Below are 22,906 nucleotides of genomic sequence, written 5' to 3'. Positions count from 1 at the left end.
TGCACTATGTAAAATTCACTTCAATTTGTAAAATGATTAGGTGGATGGTATGGGCATTTTGACAGTGGACAGACTGTGTAGGGCTGGACTACCCAAATGCATCATTTATCCACGAGGATCATGTGTTTGGTGTGGGTCTGGATCTAGCAAGTGATGGCATGGAAAGGGCAGTTTTCAGCTCTCAGATGTCAATTATGAAGCAGATGTGTTCTTGTGGCAAAGGGTGTGGAGGAAAGCATGAGATCCTGGGCCATTATTTCATGGGATGCCCATGGCTGCCCTATGAAGAAGATACTGTGGTCCAAAATTTCACCTCCCACATCAATCCATATACCCAAGACTAGACTGTTAACTCCTGTGGGTCTCTCAGGCTCCCCTCCCTCTGCCTTCCTCATTCCAACACCGTGATGCCATTTAGAGCTCCAACAAAAGCCTCTTCCACTGGTCCCTCTCTCCCTGTCAGCCATGACTGAGTATTCATATCTGGCAGGCACTGGTCTGGGCATGTGTGGGTGGAAAAGGCAGACACAGCTCTAATCTCATCAAGCTTATTCAGTAAACAAGCAAGTGCAACTCCCAAACACAGGGACCTGAGAAGTACCCAGCAAGGCCCTCTCTCCCAGGTGTGGCAGGAGGAGAGCGCTTCCTAGAGCACAGGAGGATGAGGCTCAGGTTTTTACAGTAGAAGCAGAAGGAATGAACTTGAGAGAGAATGTGATTTCCAGGATGGATGGCTGCCTCTGAATACACGTGTCTTAGAATTCACTTCTCTCAAGCCGGGCGGTGGTGGCGCATGCCTTTAATCCCAGCACTCGGGAGGCAGAGCCAGGCGGATCTCTGTGAGTTCAAGGCCAGCCTGGGCTACCAAGTGAGTTCCAGGAAAAGGCGCAAAGCTACACAGAGAAACCCTGTCTCGAAAAACAAACAAACAAACAAACAAACAAACAAAACAAAACAAAAAGAATTCACTTCTCTCTAAAGTCCTCAATTCTTCTCACGCTCAACAACTGTATCAATATTTTCTGTAATCTTGCATACCACGCAAGACAAACACAAACTGCTAATCAAATGGCCTGGTTTAACTTTAAGTGGGAACTTCATGCTGGGTATACTGGTGCATGCCTTTAATCCCTACATTCAAGCTAGAGGCAGGTAGATCTCTGTGAGTTCAAGGCTAGCCTGGTCGACATGGCAAGTTCTAGGACAGCCAAGCCTATGCAGTGAGACCTGGTCTCAAAAAAAAAAAGAAAAAAAAAATGGGAAATTCATGAGGCACCCACAGCCTGGCCTTCAAAGTGACCCCCAGCTCTTGGGCAAGTGACTTAGGATCTCTTTTATCCAGTGCAAGTGACTGACCCCAGAGCCGTATGCAGGGTAGGCTGCTGCTCTGTTGTAGAGCCCATCTGTAGCCCGCTTTTTAAACTTCTTATTTGGAGAGACACAACCTCACTCTGTTGCTGAGGTTGGTCTTGGACTTACTCTGTAGCTCAAACTAGTCTTGAACTTGTGATCCTCCAGCCTCAGCCTCCCGAGTAGCTGGAATAGCAGACCTGAGTCAGGAGGCCTGGCTGAACCTTACTTGTGAAAGATGGCCAATAATGTCCACTGCCTGGGGTAGGACATGAATGAGAAGAGACAGTAAGTGTTGGGTATGTTATATGTGCTCAGAGAAGTATCACTTCCCTTAGCAAGGAAGGGTTCTAAGTGCACTGGGCCCTCTATTCTTTATACTGTTAAAATAGCCGCACACCCTCGGGAGGTTGTGGTGTAGATAATTTGAGGCATAGTACTACAAACTACGTGTTTAGAAAGCTCTTCAGAGGAATCAGATGAAAACGAGTTTAGGAAACACTGGTATAAGCCAAATTCTTTTTGATTTGCTAAGTAGGAAGGGGTTAAGCATCTAAAGATAGGATTTTGCCTTTTAGGAATTATTAGCCAATGAGGGGGCTCGCTGGTGATGTAATGCCTGGGGCCGGCACTCCATTGGTTAAGTGTATTGTTTCTCTGGCTTCACTGAGAAACAGAGCTGGAACACAGGGGTTAATCATCTCTCTCTCTCTCTCTCTCTCTCTCTCTCTCTCTCTCTCTCTCTCTCTCTCTCATTCCTCCTCTCCTAAGTGTGAAGATACAGCAGAGTTCTGCACACTGTTGGCATTTGCTTTCCAATAAAAGCCACACTCCCTCCTGCCTCCCTCCCAAGTAGAGCACATGTTCCAGTAGTACTACAGAGGAGGACCTAGGAGGGGGAGGAGGAGTGGGAGGAGGAGGAAGAGGAGGAGTTGTTCTCTAGATGAAAGAGAGCCCCTTTGCGGGGCTGTAGCCTCTCCTTGCCACCTGGGATGGGCACGGCTTCACATGCCCCCAGTGAATTGTTTTAACAGCCATCTGCTTCTGAGCATTGTTCAGCCTGGCAGGATCCTCAGAACTAGGAGGTGAGCCCAAGGACCTGGAGGAGGGAGTGGGCCTGGGAGGGAGGGGAATGCATCTGGGTAGAGGGAAGAAACAGCCCCAGGCTAGGGGTCAGGACGAGCTCTGGCCAGTGGCTGCCACTGGCCTGCAGTGAGATCTCAGGAAGACTGATCTCCCTTTCTGGGTCTATTAGCCAAAGTTCACGTGGTTCTGGCAGACACTGGGAGGGCCCTGCGCCCTGGAGGAGCTGGGGTCAGGCTTGTTCTTGGTCTAGCTTTCTGTCCAATGCTCCCTAAAGATAAAGGCTTTGCTTGGGGAATCAAGCCAGGATGGGAGGGAGCTGGTGTGCCAAGGAGCCACCTTTAAAGCAAGCCCTTCCTTATATTGTCTGTGCTCCCTCCTTAGTGCTCTGCCCCAGCAGACTACGGAGTAAGATTTCTCCAGACATTTGCTGAATGCACTCAGAGATTTTTATCTTGTTTGCCAAGATCCTTCAGGTCCCTGACCTCTGAGTTACCAATGTGGCTGAATGAATTTGGAGTACTCTCTGGCTGTTCAGGCTGGGCTGTCAGAGGGTAGAAAATGCCTCAATTCCTTTTATATTGTGGATAGCACAGTTGTGATGGTTTTCTTGGGTTGTTAGATTGTTGCCGCAGCCTGAAACCCCTCCCTATCTGTCCTGAAAGGCTTCCAGTGTGTACATGTCTGTTTCAGCGGGTGAACTGAGAAGAGCAGATGTGGGCATACGTGTGGGGAGCAGCTGGGAACTGCTGCTGGCTCAAAACTCTGCCTTTCTTTCATCTCATTGGCACTTCAAGACATTCCTTCATCCCATGCACACACTATGACACCAACTCTCTGGTGCACCCCCTCCCCATGCAGAAGTAAAAAGTTCAGCGACTTTTCAGAATGCGGTCATAGAAGAGAGGGGTTCCAATTTCTTTAAGGAGACGGGAACCTACAAAGGGTTCTCACTGTGTCTTGTGCAGCCCTTGGTGTCTGCCACCCCGTGTTCTCGGCCAGGCTTTGCTGATGTCTTTGACCTAAGTCAACAGTGTTTTCTGAGCCTCGGTCCTTTTGTCTGTCCGTCACAGAGGTGGGAGTGGGCAGGAGGAATGGGTTTTTGAGCTTCTAGCTCCAGGGGCTTGTGCTGTAGAGAGGGTGAGCTGCAGAATGAGAGTGTGAGCTGAGGTTGATGGTAGACCATGTTTGGACAAAGGTCGTGCACTGTGTCTCCTGGGTGAGAGGGGAGTCACAGTAGTTAATCACTGTGTTTTTCTCCCATTCCTGGGAATGGGTGAATGAACTCCTCTGCACAGATGTGGAAAGTCGAGGCTGTCAGAAGTGGAGTGACATGCCCAAGACCTTCCATCCACTTAGTGATTAATAAGGCTGATCATCAAACCTGCCCAGGAGACACCCTGACATGGCAGCAAGTTGCAGAGGGAAGGGGGCTGGAGATGGCAGCCTTGTCGCCTTTGCTTATACCTTGTTCTTTGTTCTAGAAGCCGCACCCCAACTTTGATATAGGTCAGCCCAGCCCCATAACTGTGGCTTGTCTGGTTTACTGCCTGAGATAACTACAGAAGATTACAGTACCCTGAATCTGAAAGGAAACCTCATGTTCCACAGACCATGCCCCTCAACCTATAGCTGAGAAAATGCAGTTCAGACAAGTTAGATGATGTGCCCCATGCCACTTGGTTAGTCCATAGATGGTAAGACATGGGGACCATGTCTTTTTGTCTTAGGTCCTTCAAGTTGTGCTGTTCTTCTTAGGCGAGGTTTTGTGTTTTTTTTTTTTTTTTTTTTTTTTTTTTTTTTTTTTCAGTTGAGGAGTTTGAGGTGAAACTGAAGTTAGTTTGCTTCCAGGTCCTTTAGTACTTTGAAGACTAGAGTAGATGCACAGGCTTGGCATTGTGGCAGGTGTCTGTGAAGTCACTCGCCACAGTGAGCAGTGAGCAGCCATAATGCAGGGCCAGGTTCTCGTCCTGGAGTAGGCTCAGGAAACAAGCTGTGTTTCATGTGGGCTCTGCCTCCCAGGTGAGCAGTCTTTCCTCATGGGTGGACTGAGACATGTTCCCCATACGTGTGGCTGGTCCGTACTCCATGTGACTGTACCAGCTCTTGTCACACATGTTTTCTGTTCTTTGTCTTTCCAACTAAGCCATTTGTTCCCAGAGTATAGCTTCCAAAATGTTGGACAGAATTAGTTGCTGGCACTGTCTAATGAGGAGGCAAGCGTCAATACCTTGTATGACCAGAGATGTATAGCCAGACCTAAAACACATCAAGTAGACATTAAAAAGTACACACACTTGACTCTTTGCCCAGTCACTGTGTTATTAAAAAAGCACCATCCTGATAGCAGCCCCAGATATGAAAAAGGTTATCATAGGAAAGAAGCATTGCCATTATTCTACAGGACCAGAGAACACAGCTCCCAGGAGCGGGTAGAAGTAAAGGAGAGCCAGCAGATAGAGGGGCAGGATGCTGACAGAGCTGTCCTACAGGGGAACGTCCACCTTGCATGCTCTTTCTACTCAAAATGGACAGAATTTCTGGCAATGAACAGAACCCTATAGCCTTCAACTTTCCTTTTAGACCTCAGATTTCTTGGGTTTTCATCAGTAAGACTAAAAAAGGGTTCAGCAGCATCAATCTTATTCTTTAGGTTACAAGGCCATAGTATGAAATGAAGAACTATACAGTCAAACGTACCTTTGAAAAACATTTTTGTCACAAAAACATGCATTATACAAAGTTTTTGTGTGTGTTTGTAACCTCGAATAGCAATGCCTGTGCTAACCAGTGTCCAAGATACTGACCCAGCCTAAAAGAAGTAGAAAAGCAAAGTCTGCATGGATTTGCCTGGGCGGCATACTGTTTTGTCTTCAAGGTAACTGTCAGCAATGAGCCAGCAGGGCTGGGAGTAGGGAGTTCCTGGGCATCTTTGCTTGCAGGTTTATGTCATTCTCTGTGTATAAACAGCTCCAGCACCTGCATGCTTGCAGAAAGTGTTTCTGACAATCTTGAAAATCAAATGACGGTATCTGGGGAAACCCCAGCCCAGGACCTGTTACAGAGCAGATGCTCACTTAAATGTTTGTGGTCATCAGCATCTTGCGCTATCAGACTTGATGATGCCAGTCTTTGAGAAGTTTTAGAGAGAACCAGGCCACCTGTGTATCCAGGTTGGTTCTTCTTTTTAAGAGTTGGCACATCCTGCTTCGCTCCTCTGATGTTTACTCTCCTGAGTAAACATTGCTTCCAAAACCCCAAGTGGGTGGAGTATGGGGCTGCAGGCTACAAACACCTGAGTTCAAGATGCAGCAGGTGTTACCTTCCTTTGTGTGACACTGAGTGTGTCGCTTGTACTCTGTGTTTGGTTTCCCTCACTTGTAGGCCTTACCAAGAAGACTCACTGAGAACTTGTAGGATGCCCAGAACCAGCTGCTAATCCTCCTTAGAAAGGTATTGCAGGGGCATCTCTCTTGTTCATGGGGGCAGTACCTCTGGGTAGCTTCCTCAGGGGAAGCATCAGAGTGATACTCTAAGAAAGCCTTGATCTCTCCTGGATCCCATTTCTGCTCCAGCAGGCCACAGGAAGATGTCAGACTGAATACTACAGTTTTCAAGTGCCAGGAGCCAAATTAATTATTCTAAATTATTCAGATCTACCTTGAAGGACTGATACAAAGCTAAATCATAACAGCAGAATTGAAAATTTTATGACTGAATGTTCATCTCTTAGATTTATTCATTTATCCATTCAACAAATATTTGAGGAGTTCTTACCTGTGCTGTTTATCACTGAAGGAAGTCAGGACAGGGACTCAAACAGGGCAGGATCCTGGAGGCAGGAGCTGATGCAGAGGCCATGGAAGGTTCTGCTTACTGGCTTCCTTCCCCTGGCTTGTTCAGCCTGCTGTCTTACAGAACCCAGGACCACCAGCCCAGGATGGCACCACCCACAATGGGCTGGGCCCTCTCCCATTGATTACTAATTGAAAAAAAATGTCTTACAGCTGGATTTCAAGGAGGCATTTCCTCAACTGAGACCTTCCTCTCTGATGACTCTAGTTTGTGTCAAGTTTTTGACACACAAAACCAGCCAGTACATCCACCTGTATCATGTTTGGTAAAATATCTGTTCAAATCTATACCTTTTAGTTTTCCTGTTTGTTTTCAGTTGTTTATTTTTCTTATTGTCAGTAGTGTGTGTGTGTGTGTGTGTGTCCATGTCTCCAAAGGCTAAAAAGGACATCATATCTCTTAAAGCTGGGATTATGGGTAGTTGTGAGCGGCCTGGCATAGGTGCTAGGAACCAAACTTGGGTTCTCTGGAAGAGCAGCTGTCCTCTTAACCTCTGAACCATCCCTCCAGCTCTACCTTACTGTTTGGGACAAGGAAGGTATCACTGGAACTGGAGCTAACAGATCAGGACCTGAGGGTTACAAATGTGTACTGCTGTGCCTTTTCCATGGATGCTGGGCTCTGAACCTGGGTCTTCATGCTTATGCAGCGAGCGCTTTACAGACTGAGCCCAGGCTTTTGGTATTTATCAGATCTCTTGGACTCCAGTGTTTTCTTGAACATGTGACTGTCAGTTACTTTTGTGTCATCTGTGACCAGAATATCTGCCAAGAAGAACTTACAAGACAAGCGGTTTCTTTCAGCTCCTAGTTTTCGAGGGTTTCGGTCCATCGTGACACTAGGAATGAGTGGAGGAGGCTACCCGTCACAGCAGACCAGGAACCAGAATGCTAGGGCAGAACCAGGAGTGGGCGTATCCTTCCAAGCTCACCCCTCGTGACCTACTTCAGCTAACTAGGCCCCACTTCCTAAAGATTCCCCAGCCTCCTGAAATAGCAACACCAGCTGGGAAATAAACATTCAAAACATGAGCCTATGGGGATGTGTATTAATTATGATTCTCTAAAGGAACAGAACTGATAGAATAAATATCTATCAAAGGGGGATTTATTTCTTTGGTTGGCTTACATATGTGCTAGGGAGTCCAACATGGGCTCTCTTCACACTGGAGAGTCTGAGAGCCTTGTAGCTGCTCAGTCCAAGAGGCTGGCTGTCTCAGCAGTCACCCCCTGGTACTGAAGGTCTGGAGGATTCCTGGGGAGACACTGGACTTTAGTCTAAACTGAAAGGCCAGAGAAGCTGGAAATAATGGACAGGAGTAGTGGCAGCAGAAGTAACAGAATAGATGAATATTGCAAACAGGGTAGGTGAACTGCTGGTGGGACATAAGGGCAGCAAGCCCGAGAACAAAGCTTTCCCCTCTGACCTCCTTGTATCTGGACTGCCGTTGGAAGGTACTACCCACATTTAGGCTTGGTCTTCCTGCCACAAAGAACCTGATCAAGGCAACCCCTCACAGGTGTGCCCCCACAGCTTATCTTTTAGTTGATTTCAGATTCAGTCCAATCGGCCTGAATTAATTTAACCCTCCCCGGAACATTTCACATTCAAACCAGAGCAATGTGTATGAAGCAATGGGAACAATTCATCAGCTCCTCAGTTATGGACACTGACTTGCCGTGGTAAAATGTTCTAAGCAGGAGTGCAGAATGCCTCTTATGCCTTCAGAGTCTCACATGATAAGGGAGTTTGAGAAAGACTCCCTGCCATGATGAAGGAGCTAGCGGCATGCGGTGTGTGCAGAGGTTGGCAGAACACTGCCTGGTACCACTTCCAGCCTCCCCTGAAGTGCCTGACAGACTCAGACATCTCCTGTTCACACATTGTCCTACCTACTCACCGAGGGTGCAGAGCCATGCCTCCATGTTTCTTCCTCACAGCCTGTCAGCCCAGAATAGTTTGTATGGGATGGTCTAACTCTTGCCAAAAACCCGGGAGTAAGCTAGAATTATTCTCCCTCTTGGATGATGGGCAAACGGAAGCACAGAAAGATTAAGAGCTGTCCCAAAGCAATGAGACCAAGAAGCAGAGGAGAAGGGATAGTGATCCAGAGTTCTGTGTGCATTGCGCTGGCCTTGGTGGAGGACCATCCTTAGAGGATGGGGGGAACAACCATGCCCCAGGGAGTAAGGAAATAGTTACCAAGGACCACCACTGTTTTATGTTATTTTTTGTTTTCCCATGCGGGGACTATTTCCATAATAAAGGAGGTTTGGGGATCATAAGTTCTGTTCTTTTTTGACATTAGCCCATGGATTGAAACCTTATATTTTTGTTCTTTCTTGTCGAGTTAATAACAAAATAACCAGTGAGGTTTGAAAGAACACCACCAAGTGCTATGGTGTTAAAGTTGTGTAGTGTGGGGCTGTTCAACCTTCTGTAAAAAGGTCCCCAGTGTGTCATTTTCAATGAACTAATTCCATCCAGGATACACTCCTCTGGCAAAACCCTTTCTTATCAACCATACCAATTTGGCTCCAGCCACTGAAAAGCAAATGATGGAATATGGACACATTGTCTGTCAAGGAGTAATGAGCTCATTTAGGTCTTTTCTTCTCTTTATGAGGCTTCAGGAGGTACTGGAGGCCATGTAGGTTGAAACCAGTTGAGCACACAGCATGCTGCTATATCAGGACCTGGTGTCATGGCCCTGGGGTATTGTGTCATGCCAAGTTTTCCTCCCTACAAGATCTCTAAGGCCCCAAGAGCTTGATTCCCTGTATCCTTAGAGGAGTTCATCTCTAAGCAGTCCAGATGCTAAGAGAAAGGATGAGAGAAGAACTTCTATGATTAAGAGAGAAAGACAGTTTAAACCTTCCTCCCCATTATTCCCACCTTTCCCTTTGTTTTGTGACACTAATCCTGGGGAGACATGCTGAAATACCTACGAATCCCAGACGGACCCAACGCAGACCGCAGTATGGATAACACCAGTGTCCAACTTGGTGAACCGATGAATTTATTGAAGGTACTTACAGGATCAGAAATGACTCCAAAGACAACAAATATCACCAACATGGATGACAGCTCACAGAAGCTGGAAACCAGGAGAGTACTACCAAACTCCGTAGAAATCTCAACCGATTAGGGACTGTTGCCAAGCAGTCCAAACAGTTTGAGCCCCTCGCTTTGCCAGTCTCTGCTTCTTCCAGGAAGCGTGGCTGGTCTCCATGTCATTTCCTCTAGGCTGCTCAGCTTATCCGAGCATCTCAGCAGTCCTTACTGCTTATGTGTGTATGAGAAGGGAGGTCCAGTGAATCAGTTTCAGGGACTTCCTGAAGACTTTGACTTGCCTACTTCCTGAACTTAATAAGCTTCTTTGTCGGACGTGTTTCACCTCTATTTAGAACATTCTATGTCTTAATGAGTTCCCCTCCAAGATGAATGGTTTTATCTAGGAAAAAAAAGAATCACTGCACAGCACCCCTTCATATCTCCCAAGGTTTTACTACCCCTCCCCCTTAAGATCTTTCTTCCCCTTGTCCACCAATGGTCTCTTTCTTAGTTCCTGGATTATACAGATATTCCAGTTTAAACTCAAAAATCTGAAGATTCAAAAAAAATATCTAAAGATGTCTTTCTGGATTTCTCAAATCATTCACTACAGTGTTTTCCAGTTTTATTCATTTATCTGCAAATTTCGTTTTTCCTTATAGATGAATAAAATTCTATTGTGTGTAAATGCACCATATTCTTTTAACAATTCATAAGTTGATGGCCACCTAAGCTATTTTCATGTCCTATCTGTTGTGAATAAAAGCACCTGTGAACATGGATGGGCATGTGTCTCTGTATTAGGAAGCAGATTCCTTTAGGCATATGCCCAGATGTGATACAGCTGGGTCTAGTTTTTGAGGCTGTCACACTGATTTCACAGTGGGTACACTGATTACACTCTCACCAACAGTGCATGAGACAAGAGTTCTGTTCCTATCCATTCTGACTCAGGTAAGATGAAATCCCAGGGTAGTTTTAATCTACGTTTCCCCGAAGGCTAAGGATGAGCACTTAAAACCATTTCTTAACTATTTGTATTTCTGTTGCTGGCCCCAGGGATGAACCTATTACTGTTATTTGGCTAAATAGACATAGCATCAAACTGCCATTTAAATTTGTAATTCTATACATATAGACCAGAATAGCTCTCAGACCTCATCAGAGAAGTTTCTGTTTGCAGTCAATAGTTGTTAACACAGAAACTCACAAGTGCTCTAAGTGCAGAGAAGAAGTGCTCAGCCATAAATGGGACATCTCTATCTCTATCTACATCTACATCTACATCTCCCCTCTCTTATTGGAGAAGAGGGGACTAAACAATTGTAAGAGCCAGAGATCAGGGAAGACCAGAGCTAAACAGGATCTTCTGGATGTGGCAGGACTATTGACTCATGAACTCACCACAGTTGCAGTGACCTGCACAAAATGAAGCCAGTCAACATACTAGCTTGGAGTGGGAGGAGCTCAGGAGCCTCCACCCATAACTGAAGAGCTATTGACAGCTGATGGCATCTCTGGGAGGAGAATCAGTTTTCTTAAAGGATGTGGCCCCTGGTAGGTAGACCACATTCTAGTGGGTGGTCCCATACCTATGAGTTATTTGGACAGCACACAATGGACCTGGTGGATTAAAAAATAAGAGCATGAGGTTGGGAGGAGGTAAAAAGGTGTAGGTGGATCTGGAAGAGGTTAGGGGAAGGAGCGGAGGGTGAATATGATCAAAACACATCGTACGTGTATCTGAAATTCTCAATAAGTTAATGAAAATGTTATTTCATTAAAAAGAAAAGAATACTAAATGGACATAAAGGAGAGCTGGTGGGAGGAAGCTGAGCCCACCTCCAGCATTTTGGCAAGGGCTTACATCAGAATGGTCGTTACTGCATAAGCCAGGGAACGGCTGTCAGGCAGCCCACCCCCTGAGAAAAGCCCCTGCCTTCCCCACCAGGGACAATACTGCTGCTGGTGGGAGTCTGATGCCAGGATTCCATATACTCTGCCCGGTCCGTGTCATTTGCCCTGTGTGTCACAGTTTCTGCGTGGCTCAGCCACTTCAGGGGTAGGGCAGTCACTGCAGGAGCAGGTGTCTAGAGGCAGTGAGTCCACCGTGAGAGGAGATTCAGTAGGGCACAGAATTGCCCCCATGTTCTTTTCTTTTTAATTGAATTTTTTTCATATAGTATATTTTGATCATGTTTTTAACTCCCATATTATTTTAATCTGTTTCCCCTCCTTATTTCTTGCCTTTCGTTTACACATTCCCTTACTGCAGTATGCATCTGCTAGTGGTTTTCCAGCTCCACCCCCTCCCCTGTAAGGTTAGAGGTTCAGGAAACTCCTCCCCTGACCTCCAGGGCGAGCTGTTTCTGAGGAAGAAGAAGATCAACTGGTAAATGGACCAAACTAGACGTTGGGATCCCAGCAGCCTGGTTGAGTTATGAGGTGGCTGTGTTTCCTTGGTTAAATTACAATTCTTTCTAGGACTTGGTTGCCTCAAGATAAAATCAGGAAGGTAGAACCTTCTCCATCTGATTGCTAGGAGTATATGAGAATACACAAGAGGTACTTAACTAAGCACTTTTTGCATAGTGAGACAATTAAAAATAATTTCAGTAAACGTTATTACTAATATAGTATGACTAGTTTTATTAGAAAGCAAAATAAACAAAGTCAGGAAAATTAAGCTCTTTTCTGTGTTTGGCTCTGGCAATTAAGACTAGGAAACAAAGATTTGCATGTGTTCTTCAGGAGAGCCCTTCCTTTGCTGGTAGAAAAGAAGCTGGTGGGGGCTTATAGGAAGGTTTGCCCAGAGGGTGGAGCAGGAAGGGGCGGGGCTTATAGTCAGGAGCCAAACCATCTCCCGTGGCCAATCCCTAGGGCTGTGGCCACTGGACAAGTAGCTCTCCCTTTCTGGGCCTCAGTTTATTCCACATGTAAATCAACACTAATAATGAATTACTGTAGAAAAGGGAAAACCTGTTTCCCTATGTCAGTGGTTCCCACAGTCATGACCCCTTTGTGGATCATATATTAGATAGCCTGAGTATCAGATATTCACATTATGATTCACAACAGTAGCAAAATTACAGTTAGGAAGTACCATCGAGATAATTTTATGGTTGGGGGGTCACCACAACATGAGAAACTGTTAAAGTGTCCCTGTCCTCTGTCATCTTAGGGTCTTGGCTGGGATGCTGTGATTTAGAATAACAAAGGAAAGACTATCAAAAGAAGTACAGTTTCTAAGGCATGCAGTGAATACAGGCACTGGCTTGTCAACTTTAGATGGTTCAGCTTGAGGCCATTTCACTTTCTGGTGCAAATGTGACACTCTTTCAGTAGGGTGCTTCAAATTCTGAAGGTTTTCCTTCTTTCCAAGTGAGCAGTATGTGTTGTGATCCTTTTTTTGTGATGCTGGACTGCTGCAGCCAGTGGTCCAGGTAGTCATGTGATCACAGAGGAAGCATCCAGTACCCTGCGGTGCACAGCATTGCTGAATTGTGGTGTGCAGTAGGTCGGGTGTCTTCTCTGCATTTCCAACTCACAGTGGAACAACGGGATACAACTGTCTGGTAAAGCACAAGCTCTTGAATGTGAACCTGAGCAACTCTGAAGGGCAAATGGACCCTGAACCCTGGAACATCTAAACAAAAGAGCAGAAATGTTCAGAGAACTGATGGCACAGAGGAAAAGAACTGAGCTTATCAGGCGGTAAATGCATGGAGAACTAATAGAAAAACAGGCTAATGAGGAAAAGTTTATCAGGTAAATTCCTGTTGTGTCTGTGGGATGGTCGGTGGTAAAGGTTCAAAGTTGTCTCTAGGAATTAACTCATGTACTTCCTGGTGGACAGAGACATGGAAAAATGGGCGCCCTGGTTTTAGGCAAACAGTAGGGTGGAGAGCTCTTCATCTGATCTTAATTAGTTAACTTCAAAATAGTCTTTGTGCCCAAGTTGCATGTTCTGCTTCTTTGTAACTGGTAGGACTAATGGGTTTGATACACAAGAGAGACTTGAACAGGATCTAGCACTATCTAACCATTAGCTGCTCTTGTTTGCTTTTATCAACACTTTCATCATCCTTATCATGAACCTGTGGTGGTAGTCGCCCAGTTTTCCTTAACACATGCATGCGCACCTGCGCACGCCTCGCCCACATCTCTTCTTCAGTAGCAGAAAGGCTGCCAGCCTGCAAGATGGGAGTGTGTCCCTGAAGTTGCATCTGACACAACCATTCTTGGTCCAGTTCCCAGATTTGGGCTTTCCAAGGTGAAGGACAATGCAGTGCTGAGAGAGTGCTGCATCTTAGCGGTTACCAACGAGCACCCTGTCGGCATGTGACACCAGAAGAGGGGATGGGAGGGGAGGGCAGACAGCCAGGGTGTCTCAGTGGTTGAAAGTCTACATCCTGACATAGAGGAGAACAGAGAAATGGCAAACTTACTGGTACGAGATCTTCTGCAAGTTACTAAGTCCCCTGAGCCTCAGTTTCTTCATCTCTAAATGAGGTCAGTGACCCTGTTTGCCCCGTGGGATTGGGTGGGAATTAGTGGGAGAGTGCTTGTCTTTGGATCAGTCTCTGAGTTCATAACTAGCCACGTGGTGGGTGCTATTGGGTGATTCAGAGATAATGCTCCCTGTTGGGAGAGGGTACAATGGCTAGCGAGTGTTCATGACATCCTTGTGTGTTAGCTAGGGTGATTTTGGAGGCATATAAACACGTTTGGTAAGGGCTCGAGACCTGTGCTCTTGTCTAGCTTGTCCTACTGAGCTAAGTGACCTTGGGCAAATCAGTCTGCCAAGTTGTCTTGCTTTAGTCAGCTTTCTGATGTTGTAGCAGAATCCTCAGACTGGATCATTTGTAAAGAAACGAGATTTAAGGGGGGGGGGGGCGCACGCCTTTAATCGGGAGGCAGAGCCAGGCAGATCTCTGTGAGTTCGAGGCCAGCCTGGGCTACCAAGTGAGTTCCAGGAAAGGCACAAAGCTACACAGAGAAACCCTGTCTCGAAAAAGCAAAAGAAAAAAAAGAAAAAAGAAAAAAAAGAGATTTATTTAGCTCACTGTATTGGAGACAGAAAAGTTCAAGATGAGATTGCTGTACCTGGTGAGAACCTCATGGTACCTCCAAGCATGGTGGATGCCATCACACATCAGGAGAGTGGGGTACAAGTGCCTGAAGACAAGATAGATACAAGAGCTGATTTTAACAGCCTGCTCTTTCAAAAGCTAACTCAGTCCTGCATGAGTGAGGACCTACTCATTCATGAGGGACAGGATTAATCCATTCATGAAGTTTCTGTCCCAAGGGCCTATTAGGCTCTACCTACCAACACTGCCCAGGGAGGAATTACTCTTCACCACAGGTTTTGGTGGGGACTAACGGTGCTCAAGCCATGACAATCCCCCAGGAAAACAGCCATGGAGTAGGAGTGTCACAGTGTGGGGGTTCTGTACTGCACAGACATCTCCTCCCCTGCCCTTCCCCAGGGGGACACAGATAGCTTACGAACACCCACAGACCTAAACTCCTCCAACAGACTTAAGCCCTGTGTAATTATGTGTGGGCTCTGTGTGCCAGATTCTAGGCAAGGCAGTGAGAACAGAGATCTCAGCTTTTTTTCTGGAAGTGCCTAATGGGAAATACTGCGTAGTTGCATTGTTGGAGGCAGCAATGGGTGCTGGAAGAGCAGTACAAGGACCGATCAGACTGATTAGAGAACTCTGAGAAATTGATAATAGAGGTAGGATATGTGTGGCAAGGAGGAACTGGGGAAGAAGTGTACGAGAAATGGCCAGTACAGAGCCCCGAGGGTACAGTACAGTAAGACTAAACATCTCTCCTAGTGGGAGTGTTTAGGTCATTGGGACATTTGTGTCGCTGTGATCAAAGGCCTGACAGAAACGGTGTGAGAGGAGACTTGACCCAGGGTTCCAGAGCTTTCGTTCCATCAGCATGGAAAAGGCATGGTGGAACCCAGTAGCTCACAACATTGCAGCCAGGAAGCAGAGAAGAAGAGAGAGAAGCCCAGGACAAGATACAGTCCCCAAGGATATATCCCCTCATCATGGACTTCCTCCAGCTAGGCATCTGTCTCCTCCAGAACCTCTCAAAATAATGTCATCAGCTGAGGACCAAACATTCAACCTCTGTTCCTATGGAGGACATTTCACTTCAAACTATGAGGGAACTTCCCTTATTAGAGAAACAACAACAACAACAAAAAAAAATAAATAAATAAAGGCTTTTTTTTTGGTGTGGAAAATGATCAAGGAGAGGTTCCGATCATGTTAGCTCCTAAAGTGTTTGAAAGGACTTCAAATTCCACTTGGTGGGGGCAGGGCATGAAAAGAGTCAGAAAGACTTACAGACTGTCAGGTGGAGAGTGACAGAGGCCACAGAAGAGTTGCATCTGTCTAGGGACTGTGACTGTGGGGTTGAAAGAAGCAAATGAATCTGACTGTTTTAGGTTGGTGGTGGCTGCATGGAGGAGGGGAGGGGAGAAGCATGCAGATCCTTGAATTGCCAGCCTGTGTGACTGAGTAGGGTCATTACTGAGGTGGAGCTGGAGAAGAAGGGGTGAGGCAGGATGTCAGGAGCTCCACTTGGACCCATTCATTGGGATGCTTTTTAGCCATGCTTTGTCTGCTTTCCCAAGTGCATTTGCTAACTTCTTCATTAGGCCAGCACCTGGCCTTTAGGAGCATTGCCAATTGGTCATTTGCCCTGCCCTAGGCAGGGGGCTCCTGGCCAGCAACTGAAGGTGTAGGATTGAAGGACGAGTAGGCCCAGTCTGGCTCATCAGGTGTGTTCTCTGTGAGTGTGCCTCCATCTGTCTTCCTCTCTGTCTTTGTCTTTCTATGTATGTCTCTTCTTGCTTATGTCTACTTTTCTATGTCTGTGTTTCTTTCTCTCTCTCCATGTGCACCTATCTACCAATCTGTCTATCTATAGATATGGATATAAATATGTAGGTATATCTTCTCTGTGTGTTGAAACAGACAAACAGGCACACATTATATGTATGTGTGTATTGTGTCCTCTGGCAGAAGCATCATGCAAATTTCCAAGGTGACTGGTATTTTCTCATCACATTTTTTTGCATTTGCAGGGACATTGTAAGCCACAAGGTCCCTTTGTCTCTAACAAGAAGGCTACTTGTTAACTTATTCAGCAGGCGGAAAGGTCCTACCTGGTTTCCAGATTGTGGCAGAATAGGCATCTCATTGGCTTTTCCCTGCCTGCTGCTGTCTCCAGTTCAATAAGTCCAAGGCCACATGTGCTACCAGACTTGGTACCTTAGTGCTCAGAGTCAAGCTCAGGACCTTTTCCTCAAATCCACAATGATGAGTGGATGCAGAGGGCACCACAGCAAGCAGCTTTGGATCAAACTGGTAACTGGTGGGTAGCACCAGGATCTTCCCAGAGGAGGCAGTGAGGCCAGAGAGCATGAGCAGAATACATTCCTGAAGAAAATGGGAGAAGCATAGGGAAGGACATGCTAGAGGAGGGAAAACAGTCATGGAAACCCCTCTGTATAAATGGCCAAGCTCAACTTGAGCACCTGAGAAGCCAGATTCCACGGGGACTAGGGTACCATGGTATGGTGGAATGCCCATGGACCATGGCCTCAATCCTGCCAGGGCTCAAATACTAATGCTATGATCAGGCGGGTGGCTAGCTAGATGGTCAGGATTGTGGCCAGCAGAGCTGGGAGGGATGGGTTTGGAATGTAGCTCTGCCAATTAGGGGTCAACACTGTGAGTAGTAATCTCACCTGACTCACAGGCTAGAAGATGGGTGATTTGAGTTAATGAGTCAGAGTCTGGCAAGCTGAGTGACCATATGATCTCTGGCCCTTGGTTTTTACATCAGTAAAATAGAGGTGATAGCATTTCCTGGCCTGGGTTGTTGGGAAGGAAAGTCCCCTCTTTTGGACCATCTCAACAGAACCAGGATCTTAAGCCCAATAAATAGCCAACTCCATCATCACCATATTCATAACCACTTTTATGATTACCATCCCCATCATCAGGGTCTTATTATACTTATACTTATGACTATAAGTCATCCCTTATTAGTTTCTTTTGTTGTTATAAATACCCTGACAAAAAGCAACTTAAGGAGCAAAGGGCTTATATTGGCTCACAGTTTGAGTGTATGGTCCATCGAGGCAAAGGAGGCAGCAGAAGCAGGAGACGGTAGGTCACGTGGCATCCACAGTCAGGAAGCAGCGTGAGAGGGAGGCTGGTGCTCAGCTCATCTTCCCAGCTGAGGGAACAGTGCTGCCTACATTGAAGGTGGGTCTTCCCACCTCAAATAATGCAATCTAGAAAGTCTCTTGAAGACATTCACAGAGACCTGTTTCCAGAAGACGGCAAAGCCCATCCAGTTGACAAGGTTCAATATCATGGTCCTCAACCTGCGAAAAATCCCTGTTTTGTTTTGTGACTGTTTTTCTTGACAAGGATTGAAAACTGCTGCTTTCAATGCTGAGCCGAGGCAGTGAGCTTCAAATTCCAGATAGCAGTGCTCTTAACAGTCCTCTGGCACAGTCTCCTCTGGGGCTGGCCACTTTGGCATCTCATCGATAGCCTCTGGCAGCCAGACAGTGGTCTGGAGAAGTGTTTCCCCAAATCAGATATGTAGACTAACTGCAGCGAATCCTTTGTAAAGTGCCATGGTTCATCTTCATTGTCGACTGGGTTCAGAATCACTCAGGATACATACCTTGAGGCATTCTACAGAGAGGTTTCACAGAAGAGGGTAGACTGCCCACCCTGAATGTGGGCAGCACCATTTTGTGGACTGGGGAAAAAGAGAAAGTGAACAAGGCACCAACATCTATCCTTCTAATATCCACACTGGGATGAGGCATGGCCAGCCACCTCATAGTCCTGCTTCCAAGCTTTCCCCACCATGGGGATTTTGGTCGCAACCTTCAGATGATGAGGGCTGGTTACGTCAGAGGCAAACTGACATGAAGATAGGATGACCTCAAGCGCAGGCCCCAGTCCTGGATGTTGCTGCCCAGATGGCTCTGCAGATTCTTTCTGTAAATAAGTCCTGAGATTATTTTGTAGATAGATCAGTCATATTAGCCACTGAATCTTCAGAGGATTTAACAAATGCCTCCATTATTAAAGGTAAATGTTTCCTTCCATGCACTTGGTTTTGAGATTGCTTGGGCCACTCCTGTATTTGGATTTATTTCAGACAGGAATTATTAGACACAAATGAAAAGCTTTCACGTGACTGACCCTCTCACTAAGTTCCCAACACCCAGGGTTGCTCTTCCTCAAGAGGGGAGAGCTGGTGCAGAAGGCTACGATTTATCATTTCCAAGCTAAAAATCTTCTTTGTTTGTGTACCTCAGTGCTCTGCTTGTGGAGAAAATGACACCACTCACAGGAGAAAGGCCTGTGGGATTTGAACCCATTAAAAACAGCAGGCACTTTCATGCTGGTATGTCCAGAAATGCTCTGTGCTCCAAAGGCCCAACACATCTGTTGGGATCAGTGGGACCGTTCCCTCGACACTTGACATTTTCTCCAGAAAGTTAAGTGTCTCTTAGCTTCAACCAAACACAGTCTGTGGGTTTTCTACCTCCCCTGAGAGACTGACTCTACTTGCACTTGTCAGTATATTGGTGAAGTCCAGGCCATGTTGTTCCTAGGAATTTTTAAACTTTCTAACCAGAGACTGACTCTTAAGGGGGAATCAAGGGAAAAAGAATTCCTTTTAGTGTTCACTCATGGAACAGAGGATGGAGTGAGGTACATTATAGAAATCAGGGTGTATTTGCACAGAGGATTGGCCACCAAAAACTCCTCCAGCAGCATGCATTTGGTTAGCTGAGGTGTGAGTAGGGCACCTAGATAGCTTTCTTTAGTATAATAACACATTTAGTCTTCACGGAAAACACATGGAGGTAGTTGACCTTCATCCCTGTAATTTTATATAGATTCCCTCAATCAGTGGTCACCACTGCCTTCCTATGCCTGGCACTGTTCTAGGTGCTTGGGACACACCTGGGAGCAGGTCACTCAGCAGTGTCTGATCCTGAGGCACTGAATTCTGTCAGTGCAAGCAGAAAGTGGACAGTAAGCAGAATAAGTTGCAGGCAGAATAGAGGTGATGCATGCTGTACTGCTGGAGGAACCCCAAGTGCCAGGTAGTGGCCACCAGAAGGGAGTCCTCTTCTAGAGGGTGGCATTTAGGAATACCTAACGGAGGTGAGGACTGGGCTGGGCAGGCATCTGGAGGGACTTCCTGCAGGAAGCACACACAGGAAGACCCATCATAGGATTCATAGTCTTTCCCTGTGGGTTAAGAAGTGAGGTAAGCTCTGCATATTCCTCATCTAAATTACCCGTGTAGGCAGTCCAGGTGTCTGCCTGCAGAGCACTGTGTGAGTAACCTTGGAAGGGCACTGGAAAGAGGTTTCACAGGGAATGATGGATAAACCTGTTTTGAGTTTCGGTGGTTCTGAGAATGTGCTAAAATTCATAGAACTAGATGCCCAGAAAGTCCTTTTTACTCTGTGTTAGCTTAAATGACAAATATTTTCAAAAGCACTTTGGCACTGTTTACTTTGATCTGCTCAATACCTGTAGCCCACAGGCCTAGGTGTGAGTAGCTGTTGCTAGCTGTGAGCTCATTCTCATGCAAACACTGCAGCCCCCACCACCATGCCCTCCTACCATTGATGGACCACCTAGCGCTCTGGGGACACAGGTTGCTCACTGGTGCCAGGCACTGTTTCAGACATCTTAATTAGTCACTTAATTCTCATAAGAACCCTATGAGGTAGGTGCTGTCATCTGAATTCTGCAAGCAAAGAAACTGAAGCACAGGGAGATGAGCTGGTTTTTCTGAGATGCTGTCTGTAGCAGAGCCCAGCTGCTCGACCTTCAGGCTAACTGATTCTGTCTGGCTGTGTCCAACGCCAGAGTCTTGGACTGTGTGTTCTTTAAAGTGTGTTTGAGAGAGGCCTTGTTCTGGGTAAGAACCAGTATTGGAGTCATGATGGGTCTTACAGACCAAATAGGATGGACAGGATGAAGGGAATGGATGGACATCTGAAACCTGTGGGGGGCGGGGGGGGAGCCAGAACTTGAGGCTTCTGGCCTAAGAGTTGGTGGATCCCAGGTGAGAACCCAGGTCCATAATCCCACCTAAGGGTGAGCAGAGAAGTGAACCCCAGTTTTTCTGACACATCTGAGCAGAGATATCTGCTTTCTTCCCTGGGCTGATGCCGCTGTGGGATGGCTCTCCTCGCTCAAAAAGCTCCTCCCACTTTGATGCACCTTTGAAGCTTCTGACCCTGTGATTGTCCCACTTCAGGCTTTTCAACCTTCTCAATTCTCCCCTTTCCCACCTCAACATTCTGAGAATTAAGCTGGCAAGGCTGCAGGAGAAAAGGTTTTACATTTATTTTTTTCCAATCTGATGTGGCCACTCCTGCCCTCTAGTGGCAAGTATGTGGCATCATCACTGCTTTTGCAAGTTGCAGGCATTAAATAAAATACTAGTTATTTAAACACAAGAATTGTTATATTGTGATAATTGAATTCTGGTGACCAAGATGGGGTATAAGTGACTTATGGGCAGGTAGCATGGATACCTGCTTATGGGTAGGTATATATACTTATGGGCAGGTAGTGTGTATACAATGGACAGTGGATGGTCGTTGTCCTGGGTGGGGTGGAACACTGTAGTATGAGATTTTGCCATACCACATTGAACAGTGTGCAGTTCAGAACACATGAATAGTATGTTTCTGAAACTTTCAAATGTAAAGTCTTTGGACTATGGTTAACATTGCGTAGCTACACACACACACACACACACACACACACACACACACACACACTGGAAACCTTGATAAAGGAAAAATAGTCATATAAATTCCCCACAGTCTGTGTCCCACGGCCAAGAAGACTCCATTGTGACTCTCTTCTCTCTAACCCTTTTATGTAGTACTGTCACACTACTGGCTTCAAATAATTTGGCTTTGTACTAAAGCCAAAATTATTTTCAAAATGGCCTCTTTTGATCTGGCGTCTATTCTGTCTCTATTCCTCGAAACAGTTTCTCGTGAACTTGTGTTTTCCCCACAGCAGAGTGGGCCTTTGTTCTCTTCTTCAGATGTCCCAGCATCTTTCCTACCTCGGGAGTTTGCATATATACATCTCCTCATTCTTCATGCTTCATTTTAAAGACTCATGATCATACAAAGGGAATTGCCTCTGTTTTTATGGTGACATGATCTCCTTTTTAGAAAACTTTTAAGTATTCACACACCCAAAAGAATTGATTTTAAAATTTAATGAAGCCACAAGAAGTAAAACACAGAATTAGTAGAATTTCTTCATACCAATGATGACATGAAAATAAAATTAATTGACAATAGCATCAAAAATATTTAACAATAAATCTGACCAAAGACGTGAAAAATATGCATGACAAAACCATAAAACATTAATGGAAATAATGTAAGTGACACAAATAGATGTTAAGGTATCCTATGTTCATGGATTGGAAGTGTCAATATTGTTCAAATGCCCATACCACCCAAACAGTCTAAATTCAACACAACCCTATCAAAATCCCAATGTCACCTTTGACCCAAAATGGAAATATTATCAAGCCACAAAAGATCTTAAATACACAGAGAAATCTTGAGCAAAAAGAAAGCAGAAAACATTGTCTTTCACCTGACTCCAAAATCTATTACAAAGTAATAGTACTTTGAAAGGGTACGACATAGTGCTCAAGAGATGGCTCAGAGGTCAGGAACATGGGCTGCTTTTCCAGAGGACCTGGATTCAGTTCCTAGCACTGACATGGTGCCTCACAACCATCTGTAACTACAATTACTAGGATCTGATGCCTTCTTCTGGCCTCTGTGGGCACCAGGCACACATGTGATGCACATACATATATGCAAGCAAAACACTCATGTGCATAAAATGGAAACAGATGAGTGTTTATTAAGTATAGCAACAGTGGAGAAGCAGATACATTGATCTGGAATAGAGCAGAGAGCCCCAGAAATAAAGCGGCATTTACAGTCAACGTTCTAAGAATATACAGCAGAGAAGACATAGTTTCTTCAGAAAAAGTAGCTATGGGAATGGATAACTACAGCCAGGAAAATGAAATTGGAGCCTTGTCTCATACCATATGTAAAAACCAACTCAAGATGGATGAATCAATGTAAGACTGAAAGTGTAAACAATTAGAAAAACAGTAAAAAGAAAGTAATCAATGTTGCTTTAGTAATGATATCTGGGATATGTCACCCAAATCCAGGCAACATATAAGTCAGAATTAACAAATGGGGTTATATCAGATTGAAAGAAGCAATTAATAGTATGAGAGACATCCCAGGGATTGGAGGAATACTTTATAAATATCTATCTGATAAGAGGTTAGTATCCAAAAATGTATAAAGGTCTCAGTTCAACAGTGAGAAAACAAATAACCTATTCTAAAAATATATAAAACACCTGAATAGACATTTCTCAAAAGGAGACACACTAATCACCAAAGATAT

At 45.5% G+C, this 22,906-nt stretch overlaps 1 protein-coding gene across 2 annotated transcripts in view; it reads left to right on the top strand.

The window, feature by feature from the left end:
• The window catches only part of Syn3 (synapsin III), a 439,566-nt gene that overhangs the window by 4,746 nt on the left and 411,914 nt on the right, over positions 1–22,906 (top strand). The window contains exon 1 of one of the 2 annotated variants that reach the window (XM_028883658.2): positions 2,104–2,435. The exons of the other annotated variant lie outside the window; for it this stretch is intronic. The gene's annotated coding sequence lies outside the window, so the exon portion shown is untranslated. Of the gene's footprint in view, positions 1–2,103; positions 2,436–22,906 lie in introns of those variants that run through there. 2 annotated transcript variants of the gene reach the window in all.

Source organism: Peromyscus leucopus, chromosome 18, assembly GCF_004664715.2.
Source record: "Peromyscus leucopus breed LL Stock chromosome 18, UCI_PerLeu_2.1, whole genome shotgun sequence".
NCBI classification, from domain to species: Eukaryota; Metazoa; Chordata; class Mammalia; order Rodentia; family Cricetidae; genus Peromyscus; species Peromyscus leucopus.
This window is presented reverse-complemented; position numbering and strand designations above follow the sequence as displayed.